We start from the raw sequence: 26,880 nt of genomic DNA, 5'->3' as shown, positions 1-26,880 counted from the left end.
CGTTGTCTTCCAAGGGTCTGGCGAAAATGCTTACAAAATTAGAAAAGGCAGGTTTTTTTAAAGTGCAGTGTGGCAGACAGAGGAAAGCAGTTGATCAGACGTCTGTCGAAGGCGTGGCCACAGCATTGTAGGAGGGGTCGAGTGGTGGTGAGCAAAAATGGAGTGCACGGGGAACAGCCCGAAGATTGGACACGGTGCGAGCATGATGCATAAAATCATACGAAACATCTTGCTATCCATCTTAAGTCATCTATGTTCAGACGTTTCTTCCCACTGACCTGCCAGAAGGCAAACGATCGCTCTGGAATTTCTTCCTCGCATGGAAATGGATAATGAATGCCCATGGAACATTCTGTGGACAGAGGTAACGCATTTACGTCGACAAGGACGTGTCAATACGGAGAAGTGCGTAATATGGGCAACGGAAAACGCGCGCGTACATCAACCGAGACCACTTCATTCTGGAAAGGTGCATGGGCAAACAGCATGGCACAAAAAAATTTTAGATAAGTTTTATCAGCAGATGGCGCTGTAAGCATCTTGACGTAAATAGGGTCGACTACAAATGCCAAATGAATCGCATTACGATGCAGGTTGTAATGGTTCTTTATTTACGGACCATTACGGCACTCCAACCCCAGTTCTCGATACCAGTAATATCGTACTACTTTTCTGCGAAGTAACAGACATATTTTTGTGACAATACTCACATTTGGCTTTATTAATGTATAGGTACTCCGATGTATCGATATACGTATAAAAGTTGAATAAAGTCTTTATGTTACAAGTTGCAGTCACCGCCAGGTGGGACTACTGCTGTAATCAATCCCATCAACGATCAGTTCGACTCAGAGCACTCTGCGTGAAGGTGGGAGTGTGCGGCAGCTTGTTGACAGTTACTCTTTTTCACCTGCCGTCGGCATGGAGCTCTCTCTGATTGAGACAATTCTCTGAAGGAACCAATCGTGAACAAGTGGTTAAAAAGGTTCCGGGATGGCAGAGAAAAAGTGAACGATGACCCTCGCCCAGGAAGCCCGTCGACATCGAGTTCGAGATGCAAATGTTGAGCGAATTCGGGCTTGTGTTCTCAAAGACCGTAGATTGACAGTCAATCGTTCACGAAATCCTGACACAAAAAATTGAAATTAAGAAATTGTGTGCGAAAATCGTACCGAAGCTCTTGACGACAGGACAGAAAGCAAAGAGGGTTGAGTGCTGTGAGGATTGGTTGGAAGCAGAGGAACGAGGGGACTTTCTCAACCGAGTCATCACTGGAGACGAGTCCTTGTTTTACGAATTCGATGTGGAGCTCAAATCTCAAAGCGAGGAATGGAAACTAGCAGGACAACCGAGAACAAAAAAGTCGCGAAAATCAAGGTCCAATGTGAAGACAATGTTGATTGTTTTCTTTGATTCTAGGGTCATTGTTCACAAGGAATTTGTCCCTCCCGGCCAGAAAGTGAACGAAAATTTTTACGTTGAAGTTCTGACACGTCTCAGAGCTCGTGTGGCCCGAGTTCGACCGGAGTTGGCTAAAGGGGGCAGGTGGATCCTTCATGACGACAATGCGCCCGTTCACACGTCGCTCGTTGTGCGCGAGTTTTTGGCCCGAAGCTCAATCACCGTGACAGACCACCCTCCTTATTCACCCGATTTAGCCCCGTGTGACTTCTTCATGCTCCAGAAATGCAAAATGGTGCTTCGGGGGTGGCACTTGGGAGATGTGGAAGCCATCAAGGCGGAAACGACACGGAAACTGAACAATATCACAACTGAAGACTTTCAGCAATGTTATCAACAGTGGAAACGGCGTTGGCAGAAGTGTATCGCGTCTCAGGGCGAGTACTTTGAAGGAGACCATATTGTAATACCTGAATAATTGTAAAATAAAGTTATTATTCAACTTTTATACGTATTTTCCGGACAAACCTCGTATTACAGTGATATGGTTCTTGTGTGTATTCATTTCTGTGAGACTGTCGTAATCTTTGACTTACTTGTAACCGTTTTGGCGCGAATGCACACAGAGCAGTCTTTGTTTCACTTTGCAGAAATTAAGTTGTTATTTCGCTTTGTAAGAGAATAGTCAAGTTTTGTGTTTGGTTAAAGTGGAAATTAAATATATGAAGATTGATACAAAACTGTTTTCTTGATAATGTCACAATTAAGAAGAAATACATGTGAATTTACAAGAAGTTTAATAAAAATGTGGATCGTGAAAACCAACTCAAAAATTATTACTACCATACCATTGTTCTGATCTGGGATTGTTTGATCATTAAGAATTTCCTGAAAAACGGATTTGTTAGGTCTTCAAATATTGCTGAAATACAGATCTGGACCTTCTAGCAGTCGAAGTGGGATCACCCTAGAATCAACAAGATGAGCCATAACAACTTCGACGAAATCTACGTGGGAATCCATTCAAGATAAGTGCCAAAATTAAAGACTTTTTTACAGTGACTTCATTATTTCCGTTCTGACGATACCATCCACAGTCAATAACTTTGTTGTTGCCCGATAAAGCGAACATACACAGCGTGAGCAACATTATTAATCTGATTTCTAATCTACTTTGCAAGTGGTGGTATTGTTAGAAGGTGCAGGATGACGACATCGTTTAATGTAAAGCCGTATTTTTTCGAGAAGATCAATCCTGCGGGTCCTGATACCTGTACCAACACTAGTAAGCCCTATGAGAGTCTTTTGCGCACCATCTACATCTACATCTACATTCATACTCCGCAAGCCACGCAACGGTATGTGGCGGAGGGCACTTTACGTGCCACTGTCATTACCTCCCTTTCCTGTTCCAGTCGCCTATGGTTCGCGGGAAGAACGACTGTCTGAAAGCCTCCGTGCGCGCTGTAATCTCTCTAATTTTACATTCGTGATCTCCTCGGGAGGTATAAGTAGGGGGAAGCAATATACTCGATACCTCATCCAGAAACGCACCCTCTCGAAACCTGGCGAGCAAGCTACACCGCGATGCAGAGCGCCTCTCTTCCAGAGTCTGCCACTTGAGTTTGCTAAACATCTCCGTAACGCTATCACGGTTACCAAATAACCCTGTGACGAAACGCGCCGCTCTTCTTTGGATCTTCTCCATCTCCTCCGTCAACCCGATCTGGTACGGATCCCACACTGATGAGCAATACTCAAGTATAGGTCGAACGAGTGTTTTGTAAGCCACCTCCTTTGTTGATGGACTACATTTTCTAAGCACTCTCCCAATGAATCTCAACCTGGCACCCGCCTTACCAACAATTAATTAACCTGATTCCAACCCGTCAACAGCGTGGATGTGCCAGCAGGATCATTTTTCTGCAATATAGCGCTCCTCTGCACAATGCACAGCCGATGAAGCGGCTGCTGTAGAGGCATTTCGGAAATGCTAGAGTTATCAGCCGTCATTTCCCTGCAGTCTGGACGTCCAGGTTACCTGGTCTTAACCCGTGTGACTTCTGGCTGTGTGGTTATCGGAAAGATGTGTTTAGTGCTCCAATTAAGACGTAGCTGAACTGTAGGCACGCTTTACGCAAAGCATTCTGAACCTGACCCCCGAGAAGGAGTGGAACGTGAGGTTTCTCAATTTCCGCTAGTGGCACGAAACCGTGGATAGCATATTGAACATGTCTTATGCCAGTCGGACGACACTTTGAAACCGTTGTCATTTTGCCTTTTGTGCGGTTTTTGGTCCCAGCACAGTTAAAACTCGTGTTGTTTTGGTTTTTATGCTGTTTTTGGCCACAGGACAATTAAAAACCGATTATTCCCATCCGTCAACATACAACCTTGCCATTGTGGATGGGCAAGTTTGACCGTCGAATTCGTGCAATCATGTACACTGAACAGCGCGAATGGTGTAATGTGCAACTGAAACCATAGCCGTTGTAATGCGATTCATCTGGCATTTATAGCCGATCCCATATACGTCGAGATGCTACAGCGCCATGTGATAATAAGACTCTTCCTAAAAGAAATTTTTCCATGCTGTTTGCCCGTGCATCAATAATATGCTGTCCAAATTTGACTTCATTCTGCGCTGTCATTCTCGTTCTGCAGCGTTTTGAAACAGAAAGTTTAATTACGGGCACCACGTATACAAGTGGTGCAGTCATATACAAGCTTCGCTCCAAGATTACGAATTATGAGTACCATGAATGCCACTGTGCCATCGTACATATTGACACTTTGAGGATACAAGTTATATCAGTGTGCAGCGACAAGTACAGTTGTAAGACTACAGCAGTTTTTCTAGTAGCTTTGGTTACAATGATACTCGCTTTACCTGTACGTTAGGCGTGTTGCGTAAGTATGGGGCGTTAATTCACATTGATTGCTTTGTCTGCCTTCCGATCAATGTCTTACTAGGTTCCCCTAGAAACTGGAAGCGGTGGACCGTCTAGAAAATGTGTGAGGATGGCCTATATAAACGGCCGCGCAGCCTATGGAACACAATGGTTCTACATAGTAATCATTCCGTTTGTTACTTAAAAATAAACAGTACTTACAGCAGAACTGAAACCATCACTGTTCAGTTCTGGTTTTTGTCAGACATTTTTGATTTGTAACGCGAAACAAAGGTATACTGTAAAGATAAAAAAGAAAAATACAGATTTAGCATACAGCGCTAGAAAACGAAATTTCCTCAAAATAAAAGATAAAATTTAAAAAAATGTCAGTCATAGCTTCAAGAATTTGTCGAGGTTATATAAAACATGTTCCTATTGTTGCTGAACAACTTTCGTACTTACCACTGACAACAGAAAACGTTTGCCTTTGACTGAGATAAACAACATCCTCTTGAGCACAAAATAACAACAACAATTATTATTTAGATCTTGTTGTGTCTGTGCATGAAAACGTACTTGCATCCAAAGTAATAGCTTTGGTTGCATAAAAGTGCAGTAGGTTCGCGAGCAGTTAATTTTTATTACTTTTTGTTATCGTGTTTGATGTAGCTCTCCATGCTACTAAATCCTGTATGAGTCTCTTTACCTCCGTATATCTACTGCAACCGACCTCCTTCTGAATCTGCTTACTGCTTACTGTCATCTCTTGGTCTCCCATTACGAATTTTATCCCCCCCACACCTGCCTCCAACAGCAAACTGGCAATCCCTTGATGTCTCAGTACGTAACCTATCAACCGTTCTCTTCTTTTGATCAAGTTGTGCCACAAATTGCTTGTCTCCCCAATTCTTTTCAGTACTTCCTCATTAGTAACGTCATCGCCCCATTTAATCTTCAACAGTCTTCTGTAGCACATCATTTCGAAAGCTCCTATTCTCTTTTTATCTAAACTGTTTATCGACATTGTTTCACTTCCATACATGGCTACACTCCAAACAAATAACTTAAAATGACTTCCTCACACTTAAATCTACATTCGATGTTAACAAATTTCTCTCTTCAGAAATGCCTTACTTGCCATTGAAAGTCTACAATTTTTATCCTCACTATCTCGGCCATCATCACTTATTTTGCTGCCAAAATAGCCAAACCGATCAGTAGTATAATAAACTTCGTTTTAGTCGATTTTTTTGTGTGGGTTGCCTGCATCACAGGTCTATCTATTGTTCTCCTTTGATTGACAGTTACTTAACCTATTGTCCTGATAAAAGGATCGCTCTTTTTGATTGACAGGCACTTAGACCTATTGTTCCTCCACCCCTTTCCATGCTCTCCCTCCTCAGGAAACCTGCCCCCTCACTGCTACAGGTACACATTCAGGTCTGAGTTATTGTAATAACTCCTCTCACTCTTATCAGTTTGATTGATACTTAATTAAATTCAAATAATTAACCTCTCACCCACTGGTAAACCCCCTCTCCTCTCCAGAAAATGGCAGGAAGTTCAAACTCCATCAGGACAATGCAACACACCATGGCTACCTCCACTAACCTAAGAAAATGGCGGGAAAAAGGGCACTTTAACTACCTCCAATAACCTAAGTCATCTGACCGCCACCTCCTCCTATGAATTGGGGGGAAGAGGACATAAGTCTTTAGTTTGCATGCACTATTTATTTAACCAATTAGAGGCAGTATCACCATCAAGTGTAGTCGCCATGGGGTCCAGAGTCCAAGTGACCTAGTACACAGTAGTGCCACAAGAGGGCGCTGTCATCCATTCCGTGACGTAATGCAAGATGGCTGTCTGGGGTGCGGGGAAATGGCGGGAAACAGTGTGGTCGCCATGGGTTCTGGAGTCCAGTTGACCTAGAACACAGTACCGCCACCACAGAGCACTTTTGTCCGTTCCGTGACACAACCCAAGAAGGCTGTCTGTAAGGGAACATGACTCAGCCTGCTCTGGGCTGCTGGAGCGAGGAAGGAGTGTACTTTATTGATTTTCGAACAGTTTATTTAGGGATGGATTTTAGATAGTATATTTATCATAACGATAGAAAGCACGTGCTCTGACATGCCTGGGGGACACCACACAGCCAACATACCTGTAACCTACTTGTAAATTACTGAAAAACACTCTGCAGACAGGCAAACACTCCTAAATTACCGAAATAATTTCAGTACACAGCACACAGACATGCAAACTCATCCTAAATAATGCAGTACACTGATGTGCAGACATGAAATCAACTCGTAAACAGTCAAAATAATGCATGGCACAGCCTACAGACCTGCTCGCAAAAATAACGGAACAGACACCCAAACAATGTCTTCAGGCACTGACCACCGCCCCCTGTCCTCTGCACCACATAGGAGGCTACTTACTGCACACGCTCCCAGAAGTTTCGGTCCATCAAGCTTGAGGTGGCAGCCTCCCTTTCATACTTGACACCTGAGAAATTCATCTCAAAATATTTGATCACCTAAGTACCATTGCTGACGTGAGCAGACGAGAGCAAAGACGTGTTTGCAGAGTCCAGCCGCTCCAAGGGCGTGCACGCGCCGACGCTCCCACGAGCTGCCGCCGAAAGCAAGCCAGCATGAGCCATCGCTCTCACGCTGCTGATGCCTACAGCAAGCAGGTGAAAGTTGGGTCTATTTTCGAGTATACAGTTAGCGTTCTTCGAGGGTTATACTGACGTCACAGAAATCAAGGCACGCTCAAGCCGGTTCCAGACACGAGATGCCTCTGCACAGCACATGTGTTAACCATTGCTGATGCAATACCTGTCGATACTGACATCACAGAATTGCACAGGGTGTATTGTTCCTAGCGATCCTAAAGGGTCATGCGAGCTGCGTCTAGCATGGGCTGGTGCATCACGCGATATGTTCATACTACTGTCAATATACATCTCAGAAACATTAAACGTTCTCACCACTAAAAGCCTGTGCACACATGCGAAAACACCGCTAATCATAAAAGCATTCTTGTTGTTTGGAAAGAGAGCACTCTCAACGCACAGACGGAGGGAAACCAAAACAATTACGCAAACAGAATTCGAAGCATTGTCTTACAGAAGAAGAAAAAGTGACCAGAATTTTCGGTATCCAACAGCTACAGGTCTGTAGATGTCCTAATGCCACAGTGGCGGAAGAGTGACGGCATCCCCGCCAGAGACGGATGGTATGCTTCAACTTGTCTTTGAACACTTGCTTTCTCAGAACTTTCTGTACATACCTTGCCTCCATCTTGTTCGAATCAGTTTGTAGAAGCTCCTACGTTCTGGCACAAAGTATGTCTTGTGGATGAATAGAGCATTATGATTGTATTTTGTACAGATCACTATATTGCACAGACAATTAAACCCTGCAAAATGGCCCACAGATCGTCAAATACCAGAAAGACTCTTACAAGGGAACCTCCCCATCGCACCCCCTCAGATTTAGTTATAAGTTGGCACAGTGGATAGGCCTTGAAAAACTGAACACAGATCAATCGAGAAAACAGGAAGAAGTTGTGTGGAACTATGAAAAAAATTAGTAAAATATACAAACTGAGTAGTCCATGCGAAGATAAGCAATATCAAGGTGATTGTTAGCTCCGGAGCGCCGTGGTCCCGTGGTTAGAGAGAGTAGCTACGGAACGAAAGGTCCTAGGTTCAAGTCTTCCCTCGAGTGAAAAGTCTAATTTTTTATTTTCAGTTTATGTGACAAACTCTTATGTTTTCATCATTTTTTTGGGAGTGATTATCACATCCACAACAAAACCTAAATCGGGCAAGATAGAAGAATCTTTTTACCCATTCGCCAAGTCTACAAGTTAGGTGGGTCGACAACATATTCCTGTCATGTGACGCACATGCCGTCACCAGTGTCGTATAGAATATATCAGACGTGTTTTCCTGTGGAGGAATCGGTTGACCTATGACCTTGCGATCAAATGTTTTCGGTTCCCATTGGAGAGGCACGTCCTTTCGTCTACTAATCGCACGGTTTTGCGGTGCGGTCGCAAAACACAGACACTAAACTTATTACAGTGAACAGAAACATCAATGAACGAACGGACAGATCATAACTTTGCGAAAATAAAGAAAGTAAAATTTTCAGTGGAGGGAAGACTTGAACCAAGGACCTCTCGTTCCGTAGTTACTCACGCTAACCACGGGACCACGGTGCTCCGAAGCTAACAGTTACCTTGATATTGCTTATCTTCGTTTGGACTACTCAGTTCACATATTTTATTAATTTTTTTCATAGTTACACACAACTTCTTCCTGTTTTCTCGATTGATCCGTGTTCAGTTTTCCAAGGCCTATCCACAGTGCCAACTTATAACTAAATCTGAGGGGGGTGCGATGGGGAGGTTCCCTTGTTAGTGAATTACACTGCTCTTTTACTGAGGACAGGAGATTGAGTATTAGAGCACGAAAGAGATCTACAACCTAGCAATATATCACCAAATACCGTGTTGATGTAGTAAACATACTATTCGTATCTTGTGCCATACAAAATCAGCCCTTTTACATCATTCATACATTTACCGTGATGACAGACGGCAAAACACTCCTTGCAGCACTACATATTTCCCTGCAAGGTCGGTGGTCATCCATCCCTAACGGGTGACCAGAGCGCCCTCAGTGGACCGAAGTCACTCTCAGAACTGTTCTACAAATTCCGGCTCGTTCCCCCTTGGCAGAAACATGTTACTGTTTCTGGTCTGGACCTGCTTTTCTGCACCCACCTCCAGACCCTGTGATTACAAGAAAATATGTATTTTCATATGGTTTGCCATAATATTATACCATTTTCGCGGTACTTTTCGACATCAAGCACACATCAGTATGCAACCAATCTCTTGCGCAACATAATTCCGAAGATATAGACTGGAAATAATTTCTCTGCAAACCCGAACCTTTAGCTAGGTGGGGCGCTCTGTAAACCACCGACTAACTAGAAACTTTTCACGCCTGCGAAGACATTTAAGCGGAAACCCGAAAAATTTAGAGAAAACTGATATTTCCGCTTGTGAATACCAACAACAGTGATGTAGCAGATTCCAAATCATCCCTATAATTTACAAGGTCACCTAAGGTGTTTCTCATGTCTAGAGAACCAGCAAACATGTCTTCCATACGCTAGATGCACACACCACAATCGATCCTCTATCAACTTAATAAAGGCGCGAAATGTGCAGAAGCAGTCAAGCAAACAATTTACATGGGAGGGAATAACGGTCCAGCACAAACACACCTCCATATTCAGTCATCTCAAATTTCCACTGGATCACAAAAGCTATCCAACACATACTAAGTATTCGTTCGGTATTCGGTCGTCTAGAGGCAACACAGTCAAATCATCTACAGTCCTACACTCCAACAGACCTCTCCATTCAGACAGCTTCTACCATTAACGGGAATCATGAATCATCCCCGCACAGCTCACCGGCCCTGCATGCCAAGCACGCACAGGTAGAGTCATCATCTTAACCCCTTACTGCATGATTGTTTTTATTTTTCTGAAAAAAATGTTATATGTTATGTTCGATGTTCTGATTTCATAAAAAAATGCTTAAAAAATTCTAAATCTTATGTAGGGGCGGTTATTTTAGAATTAAGGGTTTGTGCCATATATGGGACAGCATGCAGTAACGACTAATACCATGTGACACCAGTTTTGGGATTTATGATGCACAATTTGGAAAATACACAGTAAGATACGTACATGAACTAGCAGAACTGTATTTATGTAAAACAATTACACTTTCTATTCATTACAATACACACATTTTGAGAAAACAACACACATTCTGTTTCCATTTTTCTCTATTCATTATGAAACTTGATGAAGCAATTTCTCTCCTTATTCAAGCACAATGTTGTACTGCACTTCATACACGCTATATAGGATTTTCCCTGGCATTCTGGATACTTACAACGACCACGGTTTTCCAGCCAGATAGGCATTTTACATCCAGTCGCACCTGACGCTGTGGAAGATCTGCTGTAGGGCCTCTCTTCTTCTTGCAGTCAAGCTGTTTTTGTATTTCGTTGCTTGGCCTACCACGTTTCTTGGATAAGGATTTCCCAATTTTACAGAGGGCCTCTGCAACTGCGACCTTGAAATCAATAAGGGGCATGTAGTCCGTATTTCTTCTTCTCCATAACAGCCAGCTGTTCACACAAGCCAAGTCAACTAGATGAAAGAATATCTTCAAGCACCATTTCTTTGATCTGATTTGAATTCTATAATATCCTAGCATAGAATCTAATAGATCAACACCCCTCATGTAGTCATTGTAGATCATCACAGAGTGTGGACAAGGTACCATTTTATATTCTTTTTCCTCCCTGAAAAGCCTCTTGATCTCGCCTTCTGGTTTGCATCCAACGTAAGTTGACAAAGTGTTGACTACTTATTATCAAACCAGGAGACTACTGACAGTTTCACACCGTCTACTGTTGCTATCTTTTCCTCCATGCTGCCTCGACCATTCATCTTCATTGCTGCCTCCTTAGGTAAAATGCAACCACGTACTCGATTGACCCGGACTGCATGTTGTGCCATATCCGTCACAGACCTATTTTTCAGTATTATATGTATTCTAATGAACAAATATATAAACTTACCTCTTTATAACTGTCCACAGATGTCCTTTTTCATCTGCAAATAATATAAACACTGAAATCAATCGTTTACTGTACCTGATTGCAACTGTTTGTGTGACCAAACTTGGATGTAAACAGCTAGCAACACAAAACAAAGATTCATAACACGTAATTCCTTACCCTCCCAACATACACTACTTGCACAGCTGCTCTTGACTGTGTGCCATATCTGTCCCAACATGCAGTTTGGAAATATATTCTCAGATATGAGATTGACAAAGAGAAAAGTGGTATGTGCCATATCTGCCACATTATGCGGTAAGGGGTTAAGATATTGGTTTTACATATATTTCATCCCTGTATTTACAACTCAATGTTATGATCGCGGTCTCAGTCGAACGACATTCGACAATGAGCGAAGTATCGGAAATATACCCTACTGATGGCTGTGGCCCTGGAAATAGAAATATGAGTACCATTCTTATTACTTGACATTCTCACAAATAGACATAGTCATTTCCTTTGCACATGTCGGAACACAAACACATACTTTATAACTAATCAATCATGCACCCCCCCACTACTAAGTATAATACTTCGGCAATAACTGATCGCTGGTGATACGACATAATACTGACCGAAATTAAACGATGGGTGGACATGTCTCATAAGTTTTTCTTGCGAGTGCTACCACTGTGTCTTAGAAAGAGAGGTCTTACAAACCGCCAGATATTAAAAAACCCGATCCTAACAACTACTGCATGTTACTGTCACAAGCAGTCTTGGTTCTACATGTGCACATAAATATCAATGTCAAAAGCTATACCGGCATTATAAATCCATGTATGGGATTACCTACAAATCACGTCGTTTTTCCAGACAAATACCGAGATGGTGATAGTAGGAGTGTATATTATTAGACCAGCAGTCTAATTATACATAGCCCATGATGCAACCTCGTCATAAGATCGCTGAATTTTGAAAGTGATTCAGCTAAGGGATGTGGTATGTAACTGCTATTTGCAACCCCCTCACGCCGCCACCATTACATATTTCTCCACTATTTGTAACGTATTCTGTCTCAATACTATGTCAGAGCTTCTGCGATATATCCACTGAGTTATAGACCATGACTGATTGTGAAGGACCACAAACAGTAGTAGATGGTGTGTTGATTGAGGTCGTAAGAAATATACACTAGCTTTACAGATCTGTAGAGTTACGCTATCTGCTAGAAATGATGCCTGTGATTTGGAATTAAGTCTTTCCATTCAACCACATACCTGAGTTGGATCCTATGGAGAAGTCCTCTGATGATTACAGCCACAAGTGAATTATATTTCTGGCACTCTCATGTCTCGAAATGAGTCACCTTACAGCCAAAAGTGAATCATGTTTCTGGCACTCTCATATCTCGAAACAAGTCACCTGTCTCGAAGCTGTCTGCTGCAGTAAACTTCCAACATGGTCTTAGTCAGTCCGTACACGTCTTGCGAGTGCTGTCATTTCCACAGCTTTGCGTATCTGATCGTTCCAATTTAAGTCAGAACTGGGTGGAAGTCAGAGAAAGCCATATCCACCACCTCCTGCAACCTGTGTAGAAACAGAGCGACCTGAGATAGTGCAACAAGACTGTGTTTAGTCCATTCAGTGTAAATCAGCACATTGTGAGCGTCCCCAAACTATATATAGATATTACAGTTCGAAGCAGATCCACGTCCCTCAGGTCCCATTCACGTCTATCAGCCCAACGTGCTATCATCGTTATTCCTTGCCATCCAACAGAGAAAAATTACGACCTGACTTCAAAAATATAGAACTCGATAAGATTTTTACCGCATCTCTCTCCTCCTGTATATAGAAAACAAATACCATCTACGTGCTGGCATTGAGCACATGTGACAATCCTTTTAAATATGCAGGTATTGATCAACAGACCAGTTTAAAGTTTCATCACCTGTACTGTAGGAGGATGACTGTATCCCACAGACTGTATTGTAAATCACAAGAGACGCTCCCTGTGACCCTGTATTGTTGCTGGAAACATTGTTTTTTTCTGCTCTAACACGCTTTGTACCCTGCCATACATTTTGTTTTTCCATCACCACTTTGAGGTCTGTGTCAGGGTCTAAACTGACATTAACACGTTCTGATCCACGGCCTCTTGCAGAAAACTAGACCTCGCACTGTGATGCGATTGACGTCATTCAAGAGGGCTGCTGTGACATCAGCTAATTACGCGATTGACGTCATCCACGATGGCTGCAGTGACGTCAGCTGATGACGGTAGTACCGTTACCCAAGATGGTGGGAATGTGCCACACTCACCCTCCCAAGCCCCCCTGGTGAAGTTTGAATTTTGGAGGGAAGATAGGTCAACTGGGCTACCTCTACATTGAAACTCATCTGTCACAGTGATGGAATACCTGATGGCATTGCATTCCAACTGATTCCCCACATCACACTCATGTATGCAATCACTGTTTCGGTGCTAACCATCCCCAGAAGGTGTCACCCATCCACAGAACCCGTTCTCCAACTCAAACAAGCATTGTCAGTCGGTCAATCAACAGTGCGTCAATGCATGGATGGTATGGAAAAGACACCGCTGATGTACTGTAATAATAAGTATCACAGTTGATAGCACAAACAATTTTAGCAATTTTACAGTAATTTCAACACCGACCAAGGATGTGACAACATCAGTTCCATAGCTAAACCACCTCTTCTCCATTTTGCGAATATCATTCCGAATGTAGATAGATGACTGTGCAATATGTCCATTAATTGATAATTGTCAAACACATACATCATCAAAGTATACCAGAGAGCACTCTAAATATTTGTAGCACCTCGAGCATAATGCGTAATTTATGATCTATATCTATGTGGATGTGAGTCACAGAGCATTCTCACAGTCTCAGGATAAAATTAGAGACTAACATGCATTTTTGTACTGTCTTTGACCATCCTGCCCTGCAGCAGTTACTGATTTAATCTGCACCTGACCAGAAGTAGACAGCTACATTCTGCGTCTCGTGAATGAATGGAGCTAGCCAGGTCCTCGCCCATCCAAGTACACAAAATTCTCCAGATGCTCCCATGTCGAGGAGGTTAGCACCCCTTATCGATGTACAGTAACACATTTGAAAGAGTTGTGATGTAATAGCAGATGGTTAAGAAGAACAAGAAACGGGTGATTTTTATGCATGATTGATATTCCAGATGGATACGTAAATCAATTATGCTATTAACTGTAAAGTATGGTTCTAGAGTCTAGGATCAGTACATGGAAGGTACTGGTAAGAGAGAACATAAACACATGCACTACTAAGGCTACAACGTTTCGCATTTAAAACAGGCTATAATGTTAGATTGCTTGAGTTTCTGACTTATCAGTATTGTAGAATGCAGCGCTGTTAATATTCCATTGTAAGACATATATTTCCAGCGCATGACATACATCCTTCTTGTAGGTTTTTCTATGATAAACTATGGTATCGAACCATAAAACGAGAAAACCGCTTGCTTAAAACAGTTGCTCTGTGTGATACATGCACAATACAGCTTTCCAGAGATGTATAGCATCCACTGCCCACATCCGATCACAGTTCAGAAATTATACTATGCCCACATCAGTCCTATATAAAATGATCGTTAGTAAGGGAGAAAATCTCTGACAAGGAAACAGATAAGTGAATAGCAGTGGTGTCCGACATGTGAAATTACAAGTTATACCATCCTTGGAGCGTGTGCACTCTGCAAATACGTCTTCGCTCCCGTTCAGTCGCATCAGCAATGGTACCTAGGTGATCACGTATTTGTAGAGGAATTTCTCAGATATCAAATATGAAAGGGAGGCCGTCGCCTCATGCTTGAGGGACCGGAAGGGGTATCTGTGCGTGGGTTGGTAGCTGATGGCTGCATCTCTTCACGGGGGGCTACTGGTGTATCCCGACTTCTGGGAGCATGTGTGGTAGCCTCCTGTGCGGTCCAGTGGACAGAGGGTGGCAGGTGGTGCCTGCACAAGTTGTTTGCGTGTCTGTTGCATTATTTTGCGATCAGATCTTTTGGCTGTGCTATGCATTATTTGTACAGTTTACTAGTTCATTTTGTGTCCGTAGTACACTATTTAGGAGGAGTTTACATGTCTGTGTGCTGTGTACTGAAATTATTTCGGTAATTTAGGACTTGTTTGCGAGTTGTTTACAGGTCTGTAAGCTGTGTGGTGTGATCCCAAGCATGTCAGAGAGTGTGTTTTGTATCAGTGTGATAAATATACTATCTAAAACCCATCGCTAAATAAATTGTTCCAAAATAAATAAAGTACACTCCTTCCTCTCTCCAGCAGCTCAGTGCAGGCTGAGTCATTTTCCCCTCCAGACAGCCGTCTTGGGTTATGTCAGGGAATGGACGACAGTGCCCTCTGGTGACGGTACTGTGTACTAGGTCAGTTGGACTCCAGACCCCATGGCGACCACACTGTTTCCCACCATTTCCCCTACTGTCTTGGATTATGTCATGGAATGGATGACAGTGGCCTCTGGTGGCAGTACTGTGTACTAGGTCACTTGTAGTCTGGACCCTATGGTGACTACACTTGATGGTGGTAGTGCCTCTAACTGTTTAAATAAATAGTGCATGCAAAATGAATACTTCTGTCTAGCACACATCGAGTCCTCTTCCCACCAATTCCTAGGAGGAGGTGGCAGTCGGATGACTTACGTTATTGGAAGTAGTCAAAGTGTCCTTTTTCCCGACATTTTCTTCAGTTAGTTGAGGTAGCTGTGGTGTGCTGCATTGTCCTGATAGAATTTGAACTTCCTGCTATTTTCTGGGGAGGAGAGAGGAGGTGGAGGGGAGGTGATTTACTAGTGGGTGAGAGGATAATTAATTGATTAATTTAATTAAGTAATCAAATTGATAAGACTGAAAGGAGCTATTACAATAACTCAGACCTGAAAGTGTACCTGTAGCAGCGAGGGGGGAGGTTTCCTGAGGGGGGAGGGGAGTGCGAGGGGGTTGGGGAAGATAAGGTTGCCTGTCAATCAAAAGGAGGGATCCTTTTAGCAGAACAATAGGTTAAGTACCTGTCAATCAAAGAAGAACACTAGGTTGGACCCTGACTGCATACCTGCCCCTGATGGAGGCAACCAACCCTAACAAAATGGACTGCAACATAGTTTGTTATACTACTGATGCTCTTCTGTCCTTTGCTGTCTCTAGCAGAATTATGTCATCAGCAAACCTCAAAGTTTTTATTTCTTCTCCCTGAACTTTAATTGTTACTCCGAATTTTTCTTTGCTTTCCTTTACTGCTTGTTCAATGTACATATTGAATAACATTGGAGATAGGCTACAATCCTGTCTGACTCCCTCCTCAACCACTGCTTCCCTTTCATGCCCCTCGACTCTTCATAACTGCTGTCTGGTTTCTGTACAAGTTGTAAATAGCCTTTCACTCCTTGTAGTTTACCTCTGCTACTTTCAGTACTTCAAAGAGAGCGTTCCACTCAACATTGTCAAAAGATTTCTCCAAGTCTACATATGCTATATATGTAGGTTTCCCTTTGCTTAAGCTATCTTCTAAGGTAAGTCGTAGGGTCAGTATTGCATTGCGCATTCGCAAAGTTCTCCGGAATTCAAACTGATCTTGCCTGTGGTCGACTCCTACCAGTTTTTCCATTCTTCCGTTAGTAACCTGCAGCAATAACTCATTAAACTGATAGTTCGGTAATTTTCACACCTGTCAGCAACTATTTCCTTTGGAATTGGAATTAATAGATTCTTCCTGAAGTCTGAGGGTATTTCTCCGGTTTCATATATCTTGCACATTAGATGGAAGACTTTTTTTGTCGTGGTTGGCTCTACCAAGGCTATCAGTAGTTCTGACAGAATTTCATCTAAGTCCAGAGCCTTGTCTGGACTTAGATCTTTCAGAGATTTTTCAAATTCTTCTGGCAGTATCATGTCTCCCATCTCATCTTTATCTATGTCCACTTACCATTCTATAATACTCCCTTGACGTCATCTCTCTTATATAGACTCTCTATATACTCCTTCCATCTTTCAGCTTTCTCTTCTTTGCTTAGGATGTGTTTACCAATTGAGCTCTTGATATTCATGTACCTGCTTCTCCTTTCTCCAAAGGGCTCTTTAATTTTTCTGTAGACAGCATCTACCTTTCCCCTGGTGAAATATGCTTTTAAATCGTTACATCTGTTCTCTAGCCATTCTTGCTTAGCAATTTTTCACTTCTCGTCAAACTCAGTTTTTAAAATGTTCCTGTTCCCTTTCGTCTGCTTCAGTTACCCTATTTTTAAATTTTCTCCTTTGTTGTTGTTGTGGTCTTCAGTCCTGAGACTGGTTTGATGCAGCTATCCATGCTACTCTATCCTGTGCAAGCTTCTTAATCTCCCAGTACCTACTGCAACCTACATCCTTCTGAATCTGCTTAGTGTATTCATCTCTTGGTCTCCCCCTACGATTTTTACCCTCCACGCTGCCCTCCAATACTAAATTGGTGATCCCTTGATGCCTCAGAAGTTGTCCTACCAACCGATCCCTTCTTCTGGTCAAGTTGTGCCACAAACTCCTCTTCTCCCCAATCCTATTCAATACTTCCTCATTAGTTACGTGATCTACCCATCTAATCTTCAGCATTTTTCTGTAGCACCACATTTCGAAAGCTTCTATTCTCTTCTTGTCCAAACTATTTACCGTCCATGTTTCACTTCCATACATGGCTACACTCCATACAAATACTTTCAGAAATGACTTCCTGACACTTAAATCTATACTCGATGTTAACAAATTTCTCTTCTTCAGAAACGCTTTCCTTGCCATTGCCAGTCTACATTTTATATCCTCTCTACTTCGACCATCATCAGTTATTTTGCTCCCCAAATAGCCAAACTCCTTTACTACTTTAAGTGTCTCATTTCCTAATCCAATACCCTCAACATCACCCGACTTAATTCGACTACATTCCATTATCCTCGTTTTGCTTTTGTTGATGTTCATCTTATATCCTCCCTTCAAGACACCATCCGTTCCGTTCAACTGCTCTTCCAAGTCCTTTGCTGTCTCTGACAGAATTACAATGTCATCGGCGAACCTCAAAGTTTTTATTTCTTCTCCATGGATTTTAATACCTACTCCGAATTTTTCTTTTGTTTCCTTTACTGCTTGCTCAATATAGAGATTGAATAACATCGGGGAGAGGCTACAACCCTGTCTTACTCCCTTCCCAACCGCTGCTTCCCTTTCATGTCCCTCGACTCTTATAGCTGCCATCTGGTTTCTTTACAAATTGTAAATAGCCTTTCGCTCCCTGTATTTTACCCCTGCCACCTTTAGAATTTGAAAGAGAATATTCCAGTCAACATTGTCAAAAGCTTTCTCTAAGTCTACAAATGCTAGAAACGTAGGTTTGCCTTTCCTTAATCTTTCTTCTAAGATAAGTCGTAAGGTCAGTATTGCCTCACGTGTTCCAGTATTTCTACGGAATCCAAACTGATCTTCCCCGAGGTCGGCTTCTACTAGTTTTTCCATTCGTCTGTAAAGAATTCGTGTTAGTATTTTGCAGCTGTGGCTTGTTAAACAGATTGTTTGGTAATTCTCACATCTGTCAACACCTGCTTTCTTTGGGATTGCAATTATTATATTCTTCTTGAAGTCTGAGGGTATTTCGCCTGTTTCATACATCTTGCTCACCAGCTGGTAGAGTTTTGTCATGACTGGCTCTCCCAAGGACGTCAGTAGTTCCAATGGAATGTTGTCTACTCCGGGGGCCTTGTTTCGACTCAGGTCTTTCAGTGCTCTGTCAAACCCTTCACGCAGTATCTTATCTCCCATTTCATCTTCATCTACATCCTCTTCCATTTCCATAATATTGTCCTCAAGTACATCGCCCTCGTATAGACCCTCTATACACTCCTTCCACCTTTCTGCCTTCCCTTCTTTGCTTAGAACTGGGTTGCCATCTGAGCTCTCGGTATTCATACAAGTGGTTCTCTTCTCTCCAAAGGTCTCTTTAATTTTCCTGTAGGCAGTATCTATCTTACCCCTAGTGAGACAAGCCTCTACATCCTTACATTTGTCCTCTAGCCATCCCTGCTTAGCCATTTTGCACTTCCTGTCGTTCTCATTTTTGAGACGTTTGTATTCCTTTTTGCCTGCTTCATTTACTGCATTTTTATATTTTCTCCTTTCATCAATTAAATTCAATATTTCTTCTGTTACCCAAGGATTTCTACTAGCCCTCGTCTTTTTACCTACTTGATCCTCTGCTGCCTTCACTACTTCATCCCTCAAAGCTACCCATTCTTCTTGTACTGTATTTCTTTCCCCCATTCCTGTCAATTGTTCCCTTATGCTCTCCCTGAAACTCTGTACAACCTCTGGTTCTTTCAGTTTATCCAGGTCCCATCTCCTTAAATTCCCACCTTTTTGCAGTTTCTTCAGTTTTAGTCTACAGGTCATAACCAATAGATTATGGTCAGAGTCCACATCTGCCCCTGGAAATGTCTTACAATTTAAAACCTGGTTCCTAAATCTCTGTCGTACCATTATATAATCTATCTGATACCTTTTAGTATCTCCAGGGTTCTTCCATGTATACAACCTTCTATCATGATTCTTAAACCAAGTGTTAGATATGATTAAGTTGTGCTCTGTGCAAAATTCTACCAGGCGGCTTCCTCTTTCATTTCTTAGCCCCAATCCATATTCACCTACTACGTTTCCTTCTCTCCCTTTTCCTACACTCGAATTCTAGTCACCCATGACTATTAAATTTTCGTCTCCCTTCACTATCTGAATAATTTCTTTTATTTCATCATACATTTCTTCAATTTCTTCGTCATCTGCAGAGCCAGTTGGCATATAAACTTGTACTACTGTAGTAGGTGTGGGCTTCGTATCTATCTTGGCCACAATAATGCGTTCACTAAGCTGTTTGTAGTAGCTTACCCGCGTTCCTATTTTCCTATTCATTATTAAACCTACTCCTGCATTACCCCTATTTGACTCTGTGTTTATAACCCTGTGGTCACCTGACCAGAAGTCTTGTTCCTCCTGCCACCGAACTTCACTAATTCCCACTATATCTAACTTTAACCTATCCATTTCCCTTTTCAAATTTTCTAACCTACCTGCCCGATTAAGGGATCTGACATTCCACGCTCCGATCCGTAGAACGCCAGTTTTCTTTCTCCTGATAACGACATCCTCTTGAGTAGTCCCCGCCCAGAGATCCGAATGGGGGACTATTTTACCTCCGGAACATTTTACCCAAGAGGACGCCATCATCATTTAATCATACAGCAAAGCTGCATGCCCTCGGGAAAAATTACGGCCGTAGTTTCCCCTTGCTTTCAGCCGTTCGCAGTACCAGCACAGCAAGGCCGTGTTGGTTATTGTTACACGGCCAGATCAGTCAATCATCCAGACTGTTGCCCTTGCAACTACTGAAAAGGCTGCTGCCCCTCTTCAGGAACCACATGTTTGTCTGGCCTCTCAACAGATACCCCTCCGTTGTGGTTGTACCTACGGTACGGCTATCTGTATCGCTGAGGCACGCAAGCCTCCCCACCAACGGCAAGGTCCATGGTTCATGGGGGGAAGTTTCTCCTTTCATCAGTCAAATTCAGTATCTCTTGTATTATCCAGGTCATTGGTCCTTAAATTATTACCTTTTTTTCTATTTCCTCAGTTTTAATCTACAGTTCGTAACCAAAAAATTATGGTCAGACACCTGCCCTCGGAAATATCTTAGAATTTAAAATCTAGGTTCTAAACCTCTGTTTAACCATTACATAACCAATCTGAAACCTTTCGGTGCTCCTTGTCTCTTCCATGTATACGATCTTCTTTTACGATTGTTAAACCAAGTGTTAACGATGATTAAACTACGTCCTGTCGGAAATAGTACCAGGCTGCTTCGTCTTTTATTCCTTTCTCCCAGTCCATATTCACCTATTATTTTTCCTACTATCTAATTCGCATCTCCTTTAACTATCTGAATAACTTCTTTCAACTCATCATACATTTCTTCAATCTCTTCATCATCTGCGGAGCTAGCTGGCATGTAAAGTGTACTACTGTTGTAGGCATGGGCTTGGTGTCTACCTTGGCTATGATAATGCGTTCACGTTCACTATGCTATTCATAGCAGTTTACCCGCATTCCTATTTTCTTATTTATTATTAATCGCACTCCTGCATTACCCCTATCTGACTTTGTATTTATAACCCGGTATTCACCTGACCATAACTCCTGTTCCTCCTGCCACCGAACGCCACTAATTCCCACTGTATCTAACTTCAACCAATCCGTTTTAGCCGGCCGCGGTGGTCTCGTGGTTCTAGGCGCGCAGTCCGGAACCGTGCGACTGCTACGGTCGCAGGTTCGAATCCTGCCTCGGGCATGGATGTGTGTGGTGTCCTTAGGTTAGTTAGGTTTAAGTAGTTCTAAGTTCTAGGGGACTTATGACCACAGCAGTTGAGTCCCATAGTGCTCAGAGCCATTTGAACCAATCCGTTTTAAATTTTACAACCTACCTGTCCAGTTAAGCGATATAACAATCCATGCTCCAATGCATAGCATGTCAGTTTTTTTTCCTTTTTATTATTTATAAAATTGAATTTATATTTTGTAAGGACATAAAATACACAGTGGAATGTGCTGTTGTAATTACGTGCAAAACAAACAAATAAATAAAAACAAAGAGAAGTCATGGGTTTTCAGTCCCTCCTCCCCCTTTACCACACATTCATTACTATTTCTTTTATGTAATGTACCGAAATGCCGAACCATAGTTTTGTAGAACGCAAATCTAGCAACGAGTGAGATATCTGCATTCTGGCAACATCACGTCACATCGCTACATCACGTCAGTTTACATGACTTCAGCATAAATATTCTGTTTAATTAAGTGCACAAAATCTTTCCTGCGGAATTTAGTGAAAATAGATTTGATCAGAGCTTCTCTATCTGATTGTACTAAGTTTCGCAAGAAACATTTTGTACATTTAATTAAACATAATATTTCTATTGAAGTCACGTGAACTGACGTGCAGCAGCGGCGTCTAGCGTGACAGAATGCAAAAAAAGTATCACACGGCGCTGCTCAGCAGTACAGCTTACTTCCTCAAAACGTCTACACGCAGTATATAAAGGGCGATTGAAAAGTTTCCGTTTTAGTACGTTGCTGTAGCGTATATGCAAAGTAGCACGACTCCGATGCCCGTATGTAAGCACCGACGTTTAGGCAAGGGAGCAATAGTGTAGGATTCCTGTTTTTTCGACGTGCGTGCGGTAAATGTGGAGGTTATTACCGAATGCACCCAAACAGGACCAACGTGCTATTATTCTATTCTTGGCTGCCGAAGGACAAACACCGGTAGACATTGATGAGGAACGAAGAACGTGTGTGGGGCAGAATGTCTGTTGAAAACGACCATTGTGGATTGGTGCTTTATGATAACGCGCGTCCTCTTATCGCAAATATCGTAACGCAGAAGTTACGGCAACTCAGGTGAGAGACGTTCGAGCACCGCTCAACAGTCCTGATCTCTCCCCGTACGATTATCACGGCTTCGGTCCCTTAAAAAAAGCCGTGAAGTTTAGACGATTCATGTCGGACGAAGTGGTGTAGCAGGCAGTTATGTACTTCTTCAAGGAGCAGGACGTGTGTCTTCAAACCGGTGCGTCTGTGGGATGATTGCCTCGATGGTCACGGCGCTTTTGCCAGATTGACATGTCGCTTACAGACTTTATGGCCTTCGAACGGAAATTTTTGATCGTCCCTTATCTACTACATCTACGAGGGCAGTTCAATAAGTAAGGCAACACATTTTTTTTCTCGGCCAATTTTGGTTGAAAAAACCGGAAATTTCTTGTGGAATATTTTCAAACATTCCCGCTTCGTCTCGTATAGTTTCATTGACTTCCGACAGGTGGCAGCGCTGTACGGAGCTGTTAAAATGGCGTCTGTAATGGATGTGCGTTGCAAACAACGGGCAGTGATCGAGTTTCTTTTGACGGAAAACCAGGGCATCTCAGATATTCATAGGTGCTTGCAGAATGTCTACGGTGATCTGGCAGTGGACAAAAGCACGGTGAGTCGTTGGGCAAAGCGTGTGTCATCATCGCCGCAAGGTCAAGCAAGACTGTCTGATCTCCCGCGTGCGGGCCGGCCGTGCACAGCTGTGACTCCTGCAATGGCGGAGCGTGCGAACACACTCGTTCGAGATGATCGACGGATCACCATCAAACAACTCAGTGCTCAACTTGACATCTCTGTTGGTAGTGCTGTCACAATTGTTCACCAGTTGGGATATTCAAAGGTTTGTTCCCGCTGGGTCCCTCGTTGTCTAACCGAACACCATAAAGAGCAAAGGAGAACCATCTGTGCGGAATTGCTTGCTCGTCATGTGGCTGAGGGTGACAATTTCTTGTCAAAGATTGTTACAGGCGATGAAACATGAGTTCATCACTTCGAACCTGAAACAAAACGGCAATCAATGGAGTGGCGCCACACCCACTCCCCTACCAAGAAAAAGCTTAAAGCCATACCCTCAGCCGGTAAAGTCATGGTTACAGTCTTCTGGGACGCTGAAGGTGTTATTCTGTTCGATGTCCTTCCCCATGGTCAAACGATCAACTCTGAAGTGTATTGTGCTACTCTTCAGAAATTGAAGAAACGACTTCAGCGTGTTCGTAGGCACAAAAATCTGAACGAACTTCTCCTTCTTCATGACAATGCAAGACCTCACACAAGTCTTCGCACCCGAGAGGAGCTCACAAAACTTCAGTGGACTGTTCTTCCTCATGCACCCTACAGCCCCGATCTCGCACCGTCGGATTTCCATATGTTTGGCCCAATGAAGGACGCAATCCGTGGGAGGCACTACGCGGATGATGAAGAAGTTATTGATGCAGTACGACGTTGGCTCCGACATCGACCAGTGGAATGGTACCGTGCACGCATACAGGCCCTCATTTCAAGGTGGCGTAAGGCCGTAGCATTGAATGGAGATTACGTTGAAAAATAGTGTTGTGTAGCTAAAAGATTGGGGAATAACCTGGTGTATTTCAATGCTGAATAAAACAACCCCTGTTTCAGAAAAAAAATGTGTTGCATTACTTATTGAACTGCCCTCGTACATCTACGTAGATAACCTGCAAATCAACTTACGTGCCTGGCAGAGGGCTCATCGAACAACCTTCACAATAAATATTATTCCAATTGAGAAGAGCACCGGAAAATAACGAATACCTATATCTTTCCGTGTGAGTCTTGATTTCCCTAATTTTGTTATAATGATCGTTTCTCCCTATGTAGGTCGCCGTCAGCAAAATATTTTCGCATTCGGAGGAGAAAGCTAGCATTGCAATTTTGTGAGAAGAATCCGCCGCAACGAAAAACGCCTTTGTTTTAATTATGTCCACCCCAAATCCTATATCATGACCGATATATGTAATAACAAGATACATGTGTAGCATACTGCTTCTACTCAGGCAGGGAAATGTTGTCATTTGTGCTTAAACTGATTTTAGATTCTGTGGAAATACAGGGCGTTTATAAATGAATATCGGGGTTTTAACGCTTTATAATATTTATTACATTAAATGTACAGTTATAAATGATATGTCAAATGAAATAACAACTCAAACAGTTGTGTTTGGCACCAGTGCGCATGCCCAGCGAACAATGTTTCTGCCGCCATCCGCTAGACAGCGGTAGTAGCGAAGATGGCGACTAGTGAACAGAAAGCGTTTTGTGTTTTGCCATTTGTAAAGACTGAATCTGTTGTTACTGTTCAAAGTACGCTCCGGCTGAAGTTCGGTTGTGATCCTCCGAGTGATGATAACGTTCGTAGATGGTATCATCAAAGATACCAGCTGCCCTTGTAAAGGGAAGAGCACAGGACGACCAAGAGTTAGTGAAGAGACTGATGAGCGAGTGAGAGAATCGTTTGTCAGTCTGGAAGGCTAGTCGTGAATTACAAGTTCCCGTATCGACTGTTTGGAAAGTTTTAAGAAAATGCATACAACTACGTCCTTACCGTTTACAGTTATTACTGGCTCTAAAGCTGGCAGACCATGAATTACGTACCAATTTCGCAAACGAAATGTTGTTTCATGACGATGAAGATTTTCTGGATCATGTTGTCTTCAGTGATGAATCGACCTTTCACCTTAATGGACATGTTAACACTCACAGCTGGCCGCTGTAGCCGAGCGGTTCTAGGCGCTTCAGTTTGTATCTGCGCGACTTCTACAGTCACAGGTTCGAATCCTGCCTCGGGCATGGATGTCTGTGACGTCCTTAAGTAAGTTACTTTTAATAGTTCTAAGTCTAGGGGACTGATGACCTCAGATGTTAAGTCTGTTAGTGTTTAGAGCCATTTGAACCATTTTAAACACTCACAATGTGCCCATCTCGGGCTCAGAAAAACCTCACAGGGTGATACAAATGCAACAAGATTCTCCTAAAGTGACTGTTTTTTCTGCCGTATCCTGGCGGAAAGTTTACGGGCCTTTCTTTTCTGGTGAAGCTACTGTAACTGGTACCTCTTACCTTGATACAGTAGAGCAATGGCTCTTCCCTCAGTTGGAAGAAGATGAGCCGGAGAACCTCATTTTCCAGCAAGATGGTGCGCCACCTCACTGGCATAGTGAAGTATGTAATTAGTTCAACTGCACTGTACCCAGGCGCTGGACAGGCCGCAAGGGGCCAATGACAGGGCTTGCTTTGCATGGCCTCAATGTTCACCCGACCTAACGCCATGCGATTTTTTCATCTGGGGCTTCATCAAGGATCGTGTGTACGTGCCTCCGCTCCCAGCAGACCTCAAATGGTTGAAATGGCTCTGAGCACTATGCGACTTAACTTCTGAGGTCATCAGTCGCCTAGAACTTAGAACTAAATAAACCTAACTAACCTAAGGACGGCACACACATCCATGCCCGAGGCAGGATTCGAACCTGCGACTGTAGCGTTCGCTCGGTTCCAGACTGTAGCGCCTAGAACCGCACGGCCACTCCGGCCGGCCTAGCAGACCTCCCTGAATTAAGAAACCGGACTGAATCAGATCTTTCTACAATCACTGAATACACACTTATCAGCCTTTGGGAAGAACTCGAATATAGACTCGATGTGTGATGTCTGACAAATGATACTCACATTGAACATTTACAAGGTCCTTAGTAAAACTGTTTGAGTTGCTCTTTCATTTGACATATCATTTATAACTGTAAGTTTAATATAATAAATATTGTAAAGAGTTAAAACCCCAATATTCATTTATAAACACCATGTATTTCTGCGCCAAACTACTTCTACATCCCTATTTTTGGATGAGGACGGTCATTATTGACTAAAATTAGTAATGTAATTGATAAACAGCTGTGGTTCCTGACTGGACTTATAAGAAAATAAGTATGTAATACACGCGCGAAAACGGACAAAAAGATGCTATCAGGGGTCCGTCATCATTTGTTACGGCATAGGTTACATGTGCGCCACCCACTCCTCCGTCTTCCTTTGACGAATGTGCAGAAAAATGCTAGACGGCCATAATACATGGAAAGACGTCAGTGAGGACAGAAATGGCATCGGATAGTGTTTTCGGACGAATCCAAGTTCTGTTTACTGGAAAATGATGGCCAGATTTTGGTTCGCCGCAGACAGGGGCAGAGGCATCACAGTAACTGCAATCGCACAAGGTATACAGTGCCAACTCAAGGCCTTGTGGTGTACAACCATAAATCACAGCTAGTGCGTGTCCAGGGCGTTGTGACCAGCGTGATCTACGTGAATGGCATCCTACGAACCGTAGCCATACACTTTCTGCATAATACCCAAGAGGACATTTTTCAGCAAGACAATGCACGATCACATGTTGCTGC

This window comes from Schistocerca nitens, chromosome 2 (assembly GCF_023898315.1).
Source record: "Schistocerca nitens isolate TAMUIC-IGC-003100 chromosome 2, iqSchNite1.1, whole genome shotgun sequence".
Taxonomy (NCBI): Eukaryota; Metazoa; Arthropoda; class Insecta; order Orthoptera; family Acrididae; genus Schistocerca; species Schistocerca nitens.
This window is presented reverse-complemented; position numbering follows the sequence as displayed.